Source organism: Heteronotia binoei, chromosome 3, assembly GCF_032191835.1.
Source record: "Heteronotia binoei isolate CCM8104 ecotype False Entrance Well chromosome 3, APGP_CSIRO_Hbin_v1, whole genome shotgun sequence".
Classification (NCBI taxonomy): domain Eukaryota; kingdom Metazoa; phylum Chordata; class Lepidosauria; order Squamata; family Gekkonidae; genus Heteronotia; species Heteronotia binoei.
In genome coordinates this window covers 184,528,640-184,546,825 of record NC_083225.1, presented here as the reverse complement: position 1 = coordinate 184,546,825, position 18,186 = coordinate 184,528,640, and the positions used below count along the sequence as shown (strand labels likewise).

General features: G+C 47.8%; 1 protein-coding gene across 1 annotated transcript in view; it reads right to left on the bottom strand.

The window, feature by feature from the left end:
* Positions 1-4,997: 4,997 nt before the first annotated feature.
* The window catches only part of PRCP (prolylcarboxypeptidase), a 254,800-nt gene continuing 241,611 nt past the window's right edge, over positions 4,998-18,186 (bottom strand). The window contains exon 10 of the transcript XR_009555235.1: positions 4,998-5,039. The gene's annotated coding sequence lies outside the window, so the exon portion shown is untranslated. The remainder of the gene's footprint in view (positions 5,040-18,186) is intronic.

The following is an 18,186-nucleotide window of genomic DNA, read 5'->3' as shown; positions in this document are numbered from 1 at the left end:
ATAAAAGGATCAGGCAGTAGGTGATGTCCCAGACCTCTGCCTAAGATGCTGGAGAGAGGCTGCCAGTCCGAGTACACAATACTGACCTTGATGGATCAAGGGTCTGGTTCAGTGTAAGATAGTGTCATGTGTGCTTATGGGTAAGGTAGAGCATCTGCTTGACATGCAGAAGGTCCCAGGTTCAATCCCTGGCATCTCCAGCTAAAAGATGTGGTGGCAGGAGGTGATGGGAAAGACCTCTGCTTCAGACTCTGGAGAGCTTCTGCCAGAGTGAGTAGATGATACTGACTTTGATGGACCAAGGCCCCTATTCAGTATAAGGCAGCTTCATGTGTTTCAAGGTTTATTTGAAGACTGAGGGAACTACAATTCCCATCATTCTGAATAAGTGTGAGAATAATTTGCAGGAAAAAAGGGGTGTTTAGAGAGCCATCCTCCATTGTTAATAGTGAGTCAGGGGGCTGTTCCTGTTGGCAGCGGAGGAGAGAACTAGCAAGCATGGGTTTAAATTATGGGCAAAAAGATACTTGCTGGATATTAGGATTTTTAAAATTTATTTTATTTTATTTGCAGCCAGAATACTTCAACAGTAGAATGGGCTGCCTCAGGAGAAGAAGAAGAAGATGAAGATATTGGATTTATATCCCGCCCTCCACTCCAAAGAGTCTCAGAGCGGCTCACAATCTCCTTTACCTTCCCCCCCCCCACAACAGACACCCTGTGAGGTAAATGAAGATATTGGATTTATATCCCGCCCTCCACTCCGAAGAGTCTCAGAGCGTCTCACAATCTCCTTTACCCCACAACAGACACCCTGTGAGGAGGGTGGGGCTGGAGAGGGCTCTCCCATCAGCTGCCCTTTCAAGGACAACTTCTGCCAGAGCTATGGCTGACCCAAGGCCATTCCAGCAGGTGCAAGTGGAGGAGTGGGGAATCAAACCCGGTTCTCCCAGATAAAAGCCCACACACTTAACCACTACACCAAACTGGCTCTGGAGGTGGTGCTGTCGTGTGGCGTAGTGGTTAAGAGCGGAAAAGCTATAATCTGGAGAACCGGATTTCATTCCCCACTCCACCACATGCAGCCAGCTGGGTAAGCTTGAGTCAGACACAGTTCTCTCGAGGCTGTTCTCTCAGGAGCAGTTCTCTCAGAGCTCTCTCGGCCCCACCTATCTCACAGGGTGTCTGTTATGGGGAGAGGAAGGGAAGGAGATTGTAAACTGCTCTGCGACCTTTTTGGGTAGTGAAGAACAGGGTATAAAACCAACTACTACTACTCTCCTTCTCCTCTCCCTCCCCCTCTTCTTCTTCTTCTTCTCCTCTTCTTCTTTTCCTTCTCCTTCACATCCTTCTTCTTCTTCATCCCCTCCTTCTCGTCTTCTTCTCCTTCGTCTTCTTCTCCTTCTCTATCTTCTTCTTCACCTTCTCCTCCCCCTCTCCTCCTCCTCCTCCTTCTTCTTCTCTTTCTTCTTCTTCACCTTCTCCTTCCCCTCCCCCTCTTCTCCTCCTCCTCCTCCTTCTTTTTCTTCTTCTCCTTCTCCTCCTCCTTCTTCTCCTTCTTCTCCTCCCCCTCTCTCTCTTCTCCTCCTCCTCCTCTTCTTCTTCTTCTTCTCCTTCTCCTCCTCCTCTCCTCCTCCTCCTCCTTCTTTCTTCTCCTAGGCATGGCACCAGCTTTAACAGGATCCTTCCCTGCAAGGGTTGCAAACAGCTTGGAAAAGAGCAAGTAGGCAATCAGATTATTATCCTCCCAAACTGAGAGGGGAGGAACAGCAAGTCTCTCATTAGAGAAGCAAGCCCAGCATGGAGTCAACCAGCTCGCTTTCAGCCAAATGCTAACGATGTTTATTCAGAACGGCATCACGTTGATTCCAGTCGGAGCTGCTTCCAAGTAACGATTCGAAGAAGCAGATTTAGGTTTACGCTTTGAAAAGCGTGGGCCATTTTCCTAGTTCCTGTCTCCAGTGGTTCCCCGGCATTGTGCCCGAGGGTGCTGGGCACCGTAGACATCTTTCCTTGTGCCCACCCAGTGTTTTTAGAAAGTGTGTAAGACGAGAGGGGCTTTTGCCCAGAAGAGGTTCTGCTTTTCCACCGGAGATGTGATTGGCTGGGAAGATTTCAGCAGCCACACGAAGATCTTGTCTTCAGTCAGGCCGTGAAACTGGGTGCAGGCCAGAAAATATTCTGAAGCAATATGTTCATTTGGAAAAGCATCCTATTAAACAGAGTTAGGGTCAGAGTTACGCAGGGCAGAGTTAGGGTCAGAGTTATGCAGGGCAGCACTCCCTGACATTTTGCTGTCGGCCCCGCCTCCTGCAACAGCCATTTTGTGCTTGTGCCCGCCACCCTGGGTCACAATTCCAAAAGCCTAAAGACAGTGTACCCTCTAAGCTGAGTTAGCGTGACCTAGCTCACAGATTTTTAGCCTCCAGCTCGAACATTTCTGTCTTAACTCAGGAAGGATGATCCCAGAGTACAATAATTCATGCAGTAGCTCACAGCTTTAATGCCAGTAGCTCACAAAGTAGAATTTTTGATCACAAGACTCTGAAGTTTAGAGGGGAAGAGTTTGGGGACCCCTGCTGAATAGTCAAATTGTTCTTCAGTTTAGGAAGGATATCATTTTCAATTAGATAACACCATTGCTTGTGCTTTGTTAGCTACTGATTCCTCTGATGGTGCCATTAGATAGGGTCAGATGATGAAGAAGAAGAAAAGAAGAAGACTGCAGATTTATACCCTGCCCTTCTCTCTGACTCAGAGCAGCTCACAATCTCCTTTATCTTCTCCCCCACCCCCAACAGACACCCTGTAAGGTGGGTGGAGCTGAGAGAGCTCTCACAGCAGCTTCCCTTTCAAGGACAACTCCTGCAAGAGCTATGGCTGACCTAAGGGCATTCCAGCAGCTGCAAGTGAAGGAGTGGGGAATCAAACCCGGTTCTCCCAGATAAGAGTCCGAACAATTAACCACTACACCAAACTGGCGTAGGAGGAGGAGGAGATAGGAGGAGGATTGTTTTATACCCTGCTTTTCTCTACTCTGAAGTGTGTCAAAGTGGCATACTATCCTTCCCTTCCTCTCCCCACTACCCTGTGAGGTAGGAGGGGCTGAGAGAGCTCTGACAGAACTTGTGACCGACCCAAGATCACCCAGCAGACTTCAGGTGGAGGAGGGGTGGGAAATCAAACCCAGCTCCACAAATTAGAGCCCCCCACTCAACCACTACACCATGCTTTAAACACCCTAAGTTTTGGGTATGCAGTTGGCTCTAAGCTGAAAGAAGTTCCTTTGTATTGGAAAAATTATTTAAAAACTCTTGGAAATGTTGTTGGTCTCCGTTCTCTTCTCCAATGTCAATCATATTTTTTTTTAAAAAGTGACACGGTACCATCAATAACCTTGTGAAACATGGCAGTTAAGGAGGTAATTATATATCATTCAAGACGCCACAAAAAAGCTTTAATTTTTGTAAAGAACGTATGTAACATTTCAGGGCACTCAAGTGTAATTTTACCCACTTAGCGTTCTCCTGTAATGCACTTGAGTGAGCTCCCGATCCTTACCAATTTTATGGATCTAATCCAGCTTGGTTATTATTTATTTTCATAGAATCATAAAATCATAGAAGGGACCTCCAGGGTCATCTAGTCCAACCCCCTGCACAATGCAGGAAACGCACAAACACCTCCCCCTAAATTCACAGGATCTTCATTGCTTCTTCTTCTTAATAGAATCATAGAGTTGGAAGGAACCTCCAGGGTCATCTAGTCCAACCCCCTGCACAATGCAGGAAACGCACAAACACCTCCGCCTAAATTCACAGGATCTTCATTGCTTCTTCTTCTTAATAGAATCATAGAGTTGGAAGGAACCTCCAGGGTCATCTAGTCCAACCCCCTGCACAATGCAGGAAACGCACAAACACCTCCGCCTAAATTCACAGGATCTTCATTGCTTCTTCTTCTTAATAGAATCATAGAGTTGGAAGGAACCTCCAGGGTCATCTAGTCCAACCCCCTGCACAATTCAGGAAACTCAGAAATACCTCCCCCTAAATTCACAGGATCTTCATTGCTGTCAGATGGCCAGCTAGCCTCTGTTTAAAAACCTCCAAGGTATATAAATATGGGGAGGAGTGGGATGGGGGGTCCCCAGGCAAGACCTGGTTTCCAAATACAGGACAAGTTGAACAGAAATATTCTCAGGGAAGGGATTTTTAACCCATTCCTTCCCACTCTCCTTCTGATAGCAACAATTAGGCCTTGAATTCAGCAGAAGCTCACAGGAGTACAGCTCCTGAACCTTTCTGAGGGTTCCCCCTCCTCCTCCCCACCTACCTTGTCCACTGAAAAGTAGGTGCAGCTGCATAACAATCCCTGGATTAGGAGAGCAGCCAGCCAGCCAGCCACCAGGGGCTTTGCCACGCCCCCAGCAGCCCTCATTAACCCCTGGAGAAGCCTGCACCACCCTTTCTCCACTTCTGATGTGATTTTGGGTGGTGGGTGGCTTGCTGGCCTTTTGACTGTTGGGGGGCATGACCTAGGAGAGCCCCAGGTGAGCAAGGTCTGCTTGGGCTGGCTGGATCTCTAGCCAGCTCAAGCAGGCCTTGCTCATCCGGAGCTCTCCTTTCTTGCGTCAGGTTACTTTTGGCTGGTGGGGGGCATATGCTAATGAGCTCCACCACCTATTTTTCTACAAAATGACCCCTGGCAAAATTTGGTGGTATTCTAGAACAACAGCAACAAAATTTCCAGATTTCCAGAGTATTAGATTCCGAGAGTCAAAGCTCCCTTTGTTTTGTCTGACAAAAAGAGATTTAACTTTCTAAGGCTTTATACCCCCCCCCCCCAAAAAAAATTGTTGATTTCTAAGGTGATAAGGACCCCCGTGGTGCAAGAGTGATAAAGCTGCAGTACTGCAGTCTGAGCTCTCAGAAGAAGAAGAAGACCATAGATACAGTATATACCTTGCCCTTCTCTCTGAATCAGAATGCCAGAGCAGCTTACAATTTCCTTTATCTCCTTCCCCCACAACAGACACCCTGTGAGGTGGGTGGGACTGAGAGAGCGCTCACAGAAGCTGCCCGTTCAAAGACAACTCCTGCGAGAGCTATGGCTGACTCAAGGCCATTCCAGCAGCTGCAAGTGGAGGAGTGGAGAATCAAACCCGGTTCTCCCAGATAAGAGTCCACACACTTAACCACTACACCAAACTGGCTCTCCTGAGTTCGATCCTAGCGGAAGCTGGGTTCAAGTAGCTGGCTAGGGGTTGACTCAGCCTTCCATCCTTCCAAGGTTGGTAAAATGAGAACCCAGCTTGCTGGGCAGAAAGTGTAGATGACCGGGGAAGGCAATGGCAAGCCACCCCGTAAAAAAGTCTGCCATGAAAACGTCATGATGCGACATCACCCCAGAGTCGGAAACGACTGGTGCTTCCACAGGGGACTAACTCACTACCTTAAGGTGATACTGGACTCAACGCTCACTGTTCTAGTGAAGACCAACATGGTTACCCTCTGAAGCTCTCAGATGGTACCACATCCTTGTGGTGGACATGAAGACGCAGTAATGCCTACTTTGTCCCTTAGAATCCCCTGATCCAAGCACACATAGATTAATTTTTCTAGTTTCAGTCATAAGAAGAAGAAGACTGCAGATTTATACCCACCCTTCTCTCTGAATCAGAGACTCAGAGCGGCTCACAATCTCCTATATCAGGAGATTGTGAGCTGATGGAAGCTCTCCAGATGTTTTTTGCCTACAACTCCCATCAGCCCCAGCCAGCATGGCCAACAGCTGGGGCTGATGGGAGTTGTAGGCAAAAAACATCTGGAGAGCTACCGTTGGCCACCCCTGTCCTATATCTTCTCCCCCCACAACAGACACCCTGTGAGATGGGTGGGGCTGAGAGGGCTCTCCCAGCAGCTGCCCTTTCAAGGACAACCTCTGCAAGAGCTATGGCTGACCCAAGGCCATTCCAGCAGCTGCAAGTGGAGGAGTGGAGAATCAAACCCGGTTCTCCCAGAGAAGAGAGCTATGGCTGACCCAAGGCCATTCCAGTAGCTGCAAGTGGAGGAGTGGGGACTCAAACCCAGTTCTCCCAGATAAGAGAACTATGGCTGACCCAAGGCCATTCCAGCAGCTGCAAGTGGAGGAGTGAGGAATCAAACCCAGTTCTCCAAGATTAGAGTCCGCACACTTAACCACTACACCAAAGTCCCAATCTTAGGGCCACACTAAACATTTTTAGGTTCTGGCGCATGTTCTCTCCAATCAGGATGAGCCAGCAGCCGAGCCAGGTATGCAGCCGCACTGATTTTATAGAACGATTCCTGTCTAATCAGCATTTTTTTTTTGCCTCCTTTGAGCTCAAGTATAAAACAAATGAATTGGGAATGCCAGCCAAAATTTAAAAAAAGACAAAATGGAAAGCTCGCAGTAACATCGTATGAAAACAAAGATGTGTTTATTACCGATCTGAAATATGTTTATCCTGCCTTTCCAGGGCTCGAAATAACTTGCGTAACAAAAAACGCAGTAAAACAGGAAGACACAAAGAGCCTTTCTGTGCATTTCCCAGTCCGATATTTATTATTATTATTATTATTATTATTATTATTATTATTATTATTATTATTATTATTATTATTATTATTATTATTATTAATTTCATTTATATCCCGCCCTCCCCCACCTTGGCAGGCTCAGGGTGGCTAACAACAATCCATAAAAACACACCATAATAAATAAAACATTAGAATTACAATATAGAACAATAAAACATTAAAATAAAAACCAGTCTAGTAAATACAATTATACTGCGGTATAGATCTTTAGGCCGCATTGGCGGATCTTTAATTACCATTTTTCTTAGCAGTCCGAATATGCTGATTTAAAAAGGATGGTCTTGCAGGCCCTGCGGAACTGTTCAAGGCTCCGCAGGGCCCGCACCTCCTCGGGGAGTCGGTTCCATAGGGTAGGGGCCGCGATCGAAAAGGCCCGTATTCTGGTGCTCTGATATTTAACTTCCTTCGGCCCAGGGATAGTCATTAGGTTTTTCCCCGTTGACCTCAGTGCTCTCTGGGGTTCATATGGGGAAAGACGGTCCCTCAGGTAGGCAGGTCCTCGGCCATATAAGGCTTTAAAGGTAACGACCAACACTTTGTACTGGACCCGGTATATAATCGGCAGCCAGTGCAGTTCACGTAGTCCCGGCCGTATATGCTCCCGTTTTGGGAGTCCCAACAACAGCCTGGCCGCCGCGTTCTGCACTAGCTGCAATTTCCGGGTCCGGCACAGAGGTAGCCCCAAGTAGAGGGCATTACAGTAGTCTAGTCTTGAGGTGACCGTTGCGTGGATCACTGTTGCGAGGTCCCGGCGCTCAAGGAAAGGGGCCAACTGCCTTGCCCGCTTCAGATGGAAGAATGCTGACTTGGCAGTGGCTGCTATCTGGGCCTCCATCGATAATGAAGGCTCCAGTAAAACACCCAGACTCTTTACCTGGCGCGCTGCTTTCAATGGCGCACCATCGAAGGCCGGGAGAGCTATTTCCCTTCCCAGAGCGCCGCGACCCACGCATAGGACCTCTGTCTTCGCTGGGTTCAACTTCAGCCCACTCAGCCTGAGCCATGTCGCAACAGCCTGTAATGCCCGGTCGAGATTCCCTGGGGCGGGGGCGGGCCAGCCATCCATTAATAGATAGAGCTGGGTGTCATCTGCATATTGATGACAACCCAGCCCAAACCGCCGGGCAATCTGGGCGAGGGGGCGCATATAGATATTAAACAGCATCGGGGAGAGAACTGCTCCCTGGGGCACCCCACAATCCAGTGTGCGCCTCCGGGACCGCTCGCTCCCGATAGCCACCCTCTGTCCCCGACCTAGGAGAAAGGAGGAAAGCCATTGCAAGGCCAACCCCTCGACCCCAATGTCGGCGAGGCGGCGCGTCAGTAGCCGATGGTCGACTGTATCAAATGCAGCCGACAGATCTAACAGCATCAGTACCGCAACGCCGCCCCGATCCAGTTGCCGTTGGAGGTCATCCACTAAGGCGACCAGCACCGTCTCCGTCCCATGGCCCGGCCGGAAACCAGACTGACATGGGTCTAAGACAGAAGCGTCATCCAGAAACCCCTGTAGCTGCAACGCCACGGCCCTCTCAATAATTTTACCTAAGAACGATAAATTGGACACCGGCCGGTAGTTCGCCAATTCGGCCGGGTCTGCTGTAGCTTTTTTCAGGAGAGGTCGCCAACCTCCATGTTGAGGCAGCCGGGGTTCTTCTGGAATCTTACAAGTGATTTCCAGATTATAGAGCTTCAGAGGGCAGACTCTAGAGAATATCCAAAATTCTAGATAAAATTGCTCCTCATATTTCCCCATCCATAGCGACCGCTCCCAAGTCTCCAGGAATTTCTCTCAGCTGGAATTGTCAATCCTACTAAATCAGCAGGGCTTTTTTTGTGGCAGGAACTCCTTTGCATATTAGGCCACACACCCCTGATGTAGCCAATCCTCCTGGAGCTTACAGCAGGCCTTGTAAGAAGAGAGCCAGCTTGGTGCAGAGGTTAAGTGTGCGGACTCTTATCGGGAGAACCAGGTTTGATTCACCGCTCCTCCACTTGCAGCTGCTGGAATGGCTTTGGGTCAGCCATAGCTCTGGCAGAGGTTGTCCTTGAAAGGGCAGCTGCTGTGAGAGCCCTCTCAGTCCCACTCACCTCAAATGGCAGTCTGTTGTGGGGGGAGGAAGGTAAAGGAGATTGTGAGCCGCTCTGAGATTCAGAGTGGAGGGTGGGATATAAATCCAATATCTTCTTCTTCAAAACTTCTTCAAGAGCCCCGTAAAGTCTTGGAGGATTGTCTACATCAGGGGTGTGTGGCCTAATATGCAAAGAAGTTCCTGCTACAATAAAAGGCCTCTAAATCAGTGAAATTTTACTATAGGAGCACTCGTATAGAAATTGGTATTAAATATCTTTCTAACTCTCCAGAAGATCGGCTCCTAAGACCTAGGCTAAGGCATACAATGCTAGGTCCCTGTTCCTTTTCAGGCTTTATTAGACAGGAGTGGAGCTGAATAGAGAGAAGTTGCACCCTTAGTGGGAAGGTCTCCCCCAACAAGCACAAAAGATATGTAAAAAAGAGCCAGTTTGGTGTAGTGGTTAAGTGTGCGGACTCTTATCTGGGAGAACCGGGTTTGATTCACCACTCCTCCACTTGCACCTGCTAGAATGGCCTTGGGTCAGCCATAACTCTCGCAGAGGTTGTCCTTGAAAGGGCAGCTGCTGTGAGGGCCCTCTCAACCCCATCCACCTCACAGGGTGTCTGTTGTGGGAGGAGAGGATAAAGGAGATTGTAAGCCACTCTGAGTCTTTGATTCGGAGAGAAGGGCTGGGTATAAATCTGCAATCCTTCTTCTTTTTCTTCTTTTTCTTCTTCTTCTCATTTTTGTTGTTGTTGTTCAGTCGCACAGTCGAGTCCGACTCTTTGCGACCCCATGGACCAAGTCACGCCAGGCCCTCCTGTCTTTCGCCATCCTCCAAAGTCTGCTCAAATTTGTGTTAGTTTCATCAGTAATACTGTCCAACCAGTGCCTTCTCCAGTGAGTGCTCCCTTTTCATTGGGTGGCCAAAGTATTTGATCTTCAGCTTCAGCATCTGACCTTCCAGGGAACAGTCAGGGTTAATGTCCCTTAGGACTGGCTGACTGGATCTTCTTGCAGTCCAAGGGACTCTTGAGAGTCTTCTCGAGAACAACATCTCAAAAGCATCTATTCTTCTGAGCTCGGCCTACCTTATGGTCCAGCTCTCAAAGCCATACATGACTACTGGGAATACCATCGCTTGGACTATACGGACTCCCAAATCCTAAGTACTGCTGTGATGCTTTTCAAAGAAGCATTTTCCATTTTGCTTCAGAGAGAGCACTGGGAAGACCCAATTTTGTACCAGCAAAACAGATCAAGATGGATGATGAGGAGAGGCAGGGCCAGCCCTGCCCTAGGTGATTGCCTAGGGTGCTGGCCTTCTGGGGGTGACAAATTAAGTACTCCCCATGTGACTTGGTGACATTATCAGTAGGGGAGGGGGCCGCCGGACATTAACCTTGCCTAAGGTGCCAGTCTAGGTCAGGAATGTCAAACATGCCGTCCGGGGGGCCAAATCAGAGGGCTCCTATCAGGCCCCCAAGCAACTGGCTGTTGTCTGCTTCCTTCTTCTGATATCTTGCTTACTTCTGCATCACAGCTTGCTTTGCAAGGCTCGCTCAATTGCACGGGAGCTACAGTGCAAAACCTCTATTTTCTCCATTGGCTGAGGCTCTTCCCTTGGGGAGGAAAGGAAGAGGAATAGCTTGCTTTGCCAGGCTCTCTCAATTGCACAGCAGAGCTACTGAGCCAAGCCTCTCTTCCTTCTATTGGCTAAGGCTCCTCCCCCTCCTGGTCCCCAGGGAAGGAAGGAAAGAGCCAGAGCTTCCTTTGCCCAGTCCCCAGGATTCCATGGGAGAAATACAAAGAAAGCATCTTTAAGACCAATGAGTGCTAACGTTTTAACCATGTTTTAAGGTTTTTTTAAAAATATATTTGTGTTTGTCTGTGTTCTTTATAAAATTTATATCTCTGCTACCTAATCTTAAATAGGTACACACATGGCCGGCCCGACATGGCTCGGCCCAACCCGATATGGCCCTGCCCAACAAGGTCTCATTTATGTCAGATCCGGGGAGGACAGAGACCTTTGCGGGCTACAGTGCCATAGAGACCACCCTCTAAGGAGAGCCAGCTTGGTATAGTGATTAACTGCATCTGGGAGAACTGGATTTGATTCCCCACTTCTCCACATGCAACTGCTGGAGTGACCTTGGGCCAGTCATAGCTCTCTCAGAGCTGTTCTCCTCCTGGGTAGTTTCTGTTAGAGCTTTCTCAGCTCCACCTACCTCACAGGGTGGCCATGTCAGCTGTGACTTGATGGCATACAGCCCCCCCCCCCACTCCATTGCATTCCTAGACAAGCTCTCTTGAATAATTCAGCTTGGCAACGTTTGCAAGGAATCCAGTCTCCTCCTCTTCTAAAACATCCATTTTCTCCAGGGAAATTCATCTCTGCAATCTGGAGATGAGCTGCAAATTCAGAGGATCCCCAGGTCCCATCTGGAAGCCAGCATCCCTGTCCCCAAATTTTTGTCCCCTTAGTTCCCTCCCCCCACCCCCGCCGCAACAACTCCAAATTCCTTTCGGTTTCTCTGATCCTCTCCTAATCATCCATCTTGATCTCTTTTGCTGGCATAAAATCAGGTCTCCCCAGTGCTTACTCTGAAGTGCTTCTGAACACAGATCTAAAAGACATCAAGGAGTTCATCTAATTTCTTAAGAAAACTATTTGTTACCTGTCAATGTCAAAACCGTGTTTACCTCTCCCGTTGCCAGAGGCGGAAGACTCAGAGTCGGCTTCCTTTCAGCAACAACACATGGAAGAATCCACTCCCTTTGGCTGATTCCCATTGACAGGTGTGGGTGCTTGGGGTACTAATGCCACCTGGTGGGCTTTCTCTTCACTCAGTCAAGCATTTAGGAGTGCAGAGTGGTAAAGCTGCAGTATTGCAGTCCAAGCTCTCTGCTCACGACCTGAGTTCCGTCCCAGCAGAAGCTGGGTTCAGGTAGCCGACTCAAGGTTGACTCAGCCTTCCATCCTTCCGAGGTCGGTCAAATGAGTACCCAGCTTGCTGGGGGGAAAGTGTAGATGACTGGGGAAGGCAAGGGCAAAGCACCCTAGAAAAAAGTCTGACGTGAAAACGTTGTGATGCAATGTCACCCCAGAGTCAGAAATGACTGGTGATTGCACAGGGGACTACCTTGACCTTTTTAATTCCTGAGGAGTTGTGGACTTTGCAGGGCCTGGGAGATCCTTGATAGGATCAGTTAGCTATCAGACTGATCTTCTGGCAAATGAAGCCCTTTATACCAGAATCATAGAATAATAGAGACGGAAGGGGTCATCTACTCCAACCCCCTGCACAATGCAGGAAATTCACAAACACCTCCCCCTAAACTCACAGGATCTGCATTGCTGCGAAAGAAAAAAGATGGCTGGTAACTGTTTGCAAGTAGAGATGGACATACAAAGGGAAACAAATGTGTACATAATTGTGGGTCATCGTAATTATTTGTAGATAATTGTAGATGCAGTAGAAAAGAGCAAGGGTCATAGAATCATAGAGTTGGAAAGGATCTCAAGGGTCATCTAGTTCAGGGGTGGCCAAACTCACTTAACATGAGCCACATAGAATAAACGTCAGATGACTGAGAGCCACAAGACATGAATGTCAGATGTTGAAGGGAGGGAGGGAGGGAGGGAGAAGTGGAAAGAAAGCAACTTTAACTTTAAATGCATTTTCCAAGCCGCCAGCTGGCTTGGCTTGAAGAAGTGATTTAAGGAGACAAATGCCTTCTCCAAGCTGGCCAATGGGGTGGTGAGGATCTTGAGAGCCACACAATATGTGTGGAAGAGCCACATGTGGCTCCCGAGCCTCAGTTTGGCCACCCCTGATCTAGTCCAACCCCCTGCACAATGCAGGATATTCACAAGCACCAATCCCCACACACACACACAGTGACCCCTGTTCTATGCCCATAAGATGGGGGGGGAACCTCAAAACCACTAGGATCCCCGGCCAAACTAACCTGGAGAAAAATTGCTGCCTGATCCCAAAGTGGCAAACAGCATTTCCCTGGACATGTAAGAAAGAGACCTGAGAACTAAGCACTGATGCAACCCTTCCTGCCCTCCCTCCCTCCCTCCCTCCCTGTCATGATCTGCCTAAGTTCATAGGATCAGCATTGCTGTCAGATGGCCCTCTAGCCTCTGTTGAAAAACCCCCAAGGAAGGAGAGCCCACCACCTCCCAAGAAGGAAGCCTGTTCCACTGAGGAACCGCTCTAACCGTCAGGAAGCTCTTCCTAATGTTGAGCCAGAAACTCTTCTGATTTAATTTCAACCCATTGGTTCTGGTCAAACCTTCTGGGGCAACAGAAAACAACTCTGCATCATCCTTTCCATGACAGCCCTTCAAGTACTGGAAGATGGTGATCACATCACCTCTCAGTCATCTCCTCTCCGGGCTTAACATACCCAGCTCCTTCAAGCTTTCCTCATAGGACTTGGTCTGTAGGCCTTCATCATCTTCATTGCCCTCCTCTGGACATGTTCCAGCTTGTCTATTTCCTTCTTAAATTGTGGTGCCCAAAACTGTACACAGCATTCCAGGTGAGGTCTAACAAGAGCAGACTAAAGTGATACCACGTGATCTGGACACTATGCTTCTGTTGATATAGCCCAAAATTGCATTGGCCTTTTTAGCTACCACATCACACTGCACTCATGTCCAGTGTATGGTCCATTAAGACCCCTGGGTCCTACTGCTGAGACAAGTCTGCTCATTGGATTTTTCCTACCTAAATGCAGAACTTTACATTTATCCCTGCTAAAATTCAACCCAGTTTTCCAGCCTATCAAGATCATTCTGTATACCCACAGATCAATTATCCATTAAACTCTATGGGAATTGGTCTCCATAGCGTACAATAGAGTGCCCAGCAGACATTTCCCCACCCCGCTTTCTAATAATCCTGAAGCAGGGGGAGGACCTTCAGACCGGCGGATCTCCTGCCCCCAAGTGGGGATTGTAACAAGAAAAAGGGATCACAGTAAAAGGGACAGGCAAAAAAAGTTAAGCAACTTCTGTGACGGTAAACATTAAAAAACTTCCCTATATTTTAATGCTCAACATTTTAAATTTTACAAGCTTCATGTCATAATAAAATTCAATTTAAATAACCATTCATATATTTCATATTATAAATTAGGCATACTTCTTGTTATAATAGAGGTCCAATATTAACATTTCCATATTGCAAAAAAAGTCAATGAGCACCCGGATATAGGCCCATTTCATCACAAGACTTCTTCAGGAGTAATGCCTTTCTATGTTTTTTTCAGGAGTAACAGCCGCTAGTACTGACCAATGTTCATGATTCTTCTTATCACATCTTTTCTCTCAATCACTCCAAGACACTTAAGCCCCAAGCGGAGGAGAGCCAGTTTGGTGTAGTGGTTAAGCGTGCGGACTCTTATCTGGGAGAACAGGGTTTGATTCCCCACTCCTCCACTTGCACCTGCTAGCATGGCCTTGGGTCAGCCATAGCTCTGGCAGAGGTTGTCCTTGAAAGGGCAGCTGCTGGGAGAGCCCTCTCCAGCCCCACCCACCTCACAGGGTGTCTGTTGTGGGGGAGGAAGGTAAAGGAGACTGTGACCGCTCTGAGACTCTTTGGAGTGGAGGGCGGGATATAAATCCAATATCTTCATCTACCTCACAGGGTGTCTGTTGTGGGGGGGGGGGAGGGAAAGGAGATTGTGAGCCGCTCTGAGACTCTTCGGAGTGGAGGGCGGGATATAAATCCAATATCTTCTTCTTCTTCTTCTTGTATACATTTTTCATATAGGAGCTAGAGCCAGTTCAAAATGATACATTCAACCAGATGCTAAAACCTTCTGGAGTTTGCTGGCCTGCAACCCACTATGAATATATTAGGTAAGCTGTTCTTTAGATGGCCATTAGCTCTTATTTTCTTAATCAATAAATATATTTATTTTATTTTTAATTTTTAATGTTGAGCGGGCCCTTCTTTTTGCAGCAATTTTAGCTCTAAACACTTAAGTGTATGGTTTCTAACATATCAGTACTGTGCCTATCCTGAATTCAATACCTCTTAGAATTTACTGGCAAATGCCTTACGCACCCCGTAAAACGTCTGCCTATACGGTTGCCAGATCCAGGTTAGGAAACTCCTGGAGATTTGCGGGCGGGTGGAGTCTGGAGAGAACAGGGACCTCAGCTAAATACCGTGACCTAGAGGCCACCCTCCAAAGCATCCCTTTTCTCCAGGGGAACTGCTCTCTGTAGTCCGGAGGTGAGTTGTAATTCTGGGAGGATCCCCAGGCCACACCTGGAGGCTAGCATCCCTAACTCTTGCAGTCCTCAGAACCTGCTGGAGTGGAGACAAAAGCTACCACCTAAGTAGCGATTGGTTCACCTGAGGAGTTTTTTAACGTACCCAGAGGGCTGCATCCAGGGGTGGAATTCTAGCAGGAGCTCCTTTGCATATTAGATCACACACCCTTGATGTAGCCAATCCTCCAAGAGCTTACAGGGCTCTTTTTTGTAAGCTCTTGGAGGACTGGCTGCATCAGGGGTGTGTGGCCTAATATGCAAAGGAGCTCCTGCTAGAATTCCACCCTTGGCTGCGTCTATTCCAATGTGGTGAATTCAAAACATACAAGTATGACCTCATGAATGCTCCGTTAACCCCCCAACCACATAGAAACCCGAAAGGAGCCTTCAATTTTTTTTTCCTGTCCTGCTTTTCCTCCTCTTAGTTCAGCTTTGCTGTAGTTTTTCCACACTCGGCTGAGTTCCTTTGATCGCTTCCTGTTTGCTCACTGCGTTTTCCACCCTCGGTGTTTAATTATTAGCTTCGTACATGTGTACGTGCCTGCAATGATCGATGATTGTATTAGGAGAATGTGATGGCTACCCGTGTACTAACGCTCCGCTAGCAACACGATGAATAATGCGAAACAGTCGTAACTGCCGGATCCTAGAGGAGGCAAAAATTATACTGGGGTCGGAGGGATGCTGGCCTCCAGGTGTGAGCCTGGGAGTCCTGCAGAATTACAGCTCACATCCAGACTAGCAAACGGTCTTTCATCAGAGCTTTGACTCTCAAAAGCTTATACTTTGGGAACAGGGTTGCCAGACCCTATCCGGCTATCAGTGGGGGGAGCCTGTAAATAGAAACCCTACCACAAACTGGCTAGAGCAGCATACGCCAATAGGGTTGCCGGGTCCAATTCATGAAATATCTGAGGACTTTGGGGGTGGAGCCAGGAGACATTAAGGGTGGGGCCAGAAGACTTTGGGGACGGAGCCAGGAGCAATGTTGTGACAAGCAGGGGTGGAATTCTAGCAGGAGCTCCTTTGCATATTAAGCCACACACTCCTGATGTAGCCAATCTTCCAAGAGCTTGCAAGAAAGAGCCTTGTAAGCTCTTAGAGGATTGGCTACTTCAGGGGTGTGTGCAGGAGCTCCTTTGCATATTAGGCCACACACCCCTGATGTAGCCAATCCTCCAAGAGCTTCCAAAAAAGAGCCTTGTAAGCTCGTGGAGGATTGGCTACATCAGGGGTGTGTGGCCTAATAAGCACAGGAGCTCCTGCTAGAATTCCACCCCTGGGGACAAGCATAATTGAACTCCAAAGGGATTTCTGGCCATCAGATTTAAAACGACCGCACACCTTTTAAATGCCTTCCCTCCCTTGGAAATAGTGGAGGATGGGTGCACCTTCCTTCGGGGCTCATAGTCTTTCTTTTTAAATTTTTAATGTGAAATGTCGATGGTTAATAGCTATTGATTGAGGATAAAGCAGAAGAAAAAATTTTCATTATGGGGATAATCTGGTTTTTAAAAAAAATTAAATGCACAACTTTAGAAGATTGGTGTCAAAATGTATTGTATGCATTGTTAGTGTTAAGTAATAAGCTGTTTTGTAATGAGATTATGGATAAGATGAATTTTTTATTTCTGTTTCCTCTGATTCTACCTTTCCCCAATCATTCCTCTTTTTTCCCCTTCCTTTTTGTACACTATAAAATCTGAATAAAAATCTTTAAACAACCAGATGCTCAGTACATAGGACACGCGTCCCCACTCTTTTCAGATCCTGTGGCCACCTTTGAAATTCGAAAACATGGTGGTGGTGAGTGCAACCACAAAATGGCTTCCACAGGAGGTAGACTGGAGTTTTCAGGTTCCTCTTCAGCACTGGTGAAGGATACAGGGTAGGGTTGCACAGGGGTGGAATTCTAGCAGGAGCTCCTTTGCATATTAGGCCATACACCCCTGATGTAGCCAATCCTCCGAGAACTTACAAGGCTCTTTTTTGTAAGGTTTTGGAGGATTGGCTACATCAGGGGTGTGTGACCTAATATGCAAAGGAGCTCCTGCTAGAATTCCACCCCTGGGGTTGCCAGATTCAAGTTGGGAAACTCCTGGAGATTTGGGAATGGAGCCTGGGGGAAGAAAGGACCTCAGTGGGCTACAAAGTCATGGAATCCACCCTCCAAAGTTCCCATATTCTCCAGGGGAACTGATCTCTGTAATCTGGAGATGAGCTGTAATTCCAGGGGATCCCCAGGTCCCAGCTGGAGGCTGGCGTCCTTACTTGGAAATCCAGTAGTCCTTTAAGAGCTACCAGTTCAAATCTTGCTCTTGTATTGCAAACCAACACAGTTGTTGGTGGTGGAAAGTCCCATCAAGTCGCACCCAATTAAGATGGATATAGACAAGCTGGAACGGGTCCAGAGGAGGGCAACAAAGATGGTGAGGGGTCTGGAGACCAAGTCCTATGAGGAAAGGTTGAAGAAGCTGGGGATGTTTAGCCCAGAGAGGAGGCGGCTGAGAGGTGATATGATCACCATCTTCAAGTACTTGAAGGGCTGTCATATAGAGGATGGTGTGGAATTGTTTTCTGTGACCCCAGAAGGTAGGACCAGAACCAACTGCCTGAAATCAAATCAAAAGAGTTTCCGGCTCAACATTCGAAGAACTTCCTGACCGTTAGAGCGGTTCCTCAGTGGAACAGGCTTCCTTGGGAGGTGGTGGGCTCTCCTTCCTTGGAGGTTTTTAAACAGAGGCTAGATGGCCATCTGACAGCAATGCGGATCCTGTGAATTTAGGAGAAGATATTTGTGAGTTTCCTGCATTGTGCAGGAGGTTGGACTTGATGACCTTGGAGGTCCCTTCCATCTCTATGATTTACAGCAACCTTGTAGGGTTTTCAAGGCAAGAGATGTTTCAGAGGTGGTTTGCCATTGCCTGCCTCTGCACCATGTCCTTGGACTTTCTTGGAGGTCTCCCATCCAAATATTGGCCAGGGCCACTTTGCTTAGCTTCTGAGATCTGGTAAGATTGGGCTAGCCTGGACTACCCAGGTAAAGGGTACCCAGGTAAAGACAACTCCTCACCTTAGAACAACTTACAGTTAAGCAAAGAATGCCTATTGCTAGGCATTCCCCACAACTCAACTTTTTTTTCTTCTGCACTGAAGTTTCCACCTGACGCAGTCCTAGTTGCGCCCA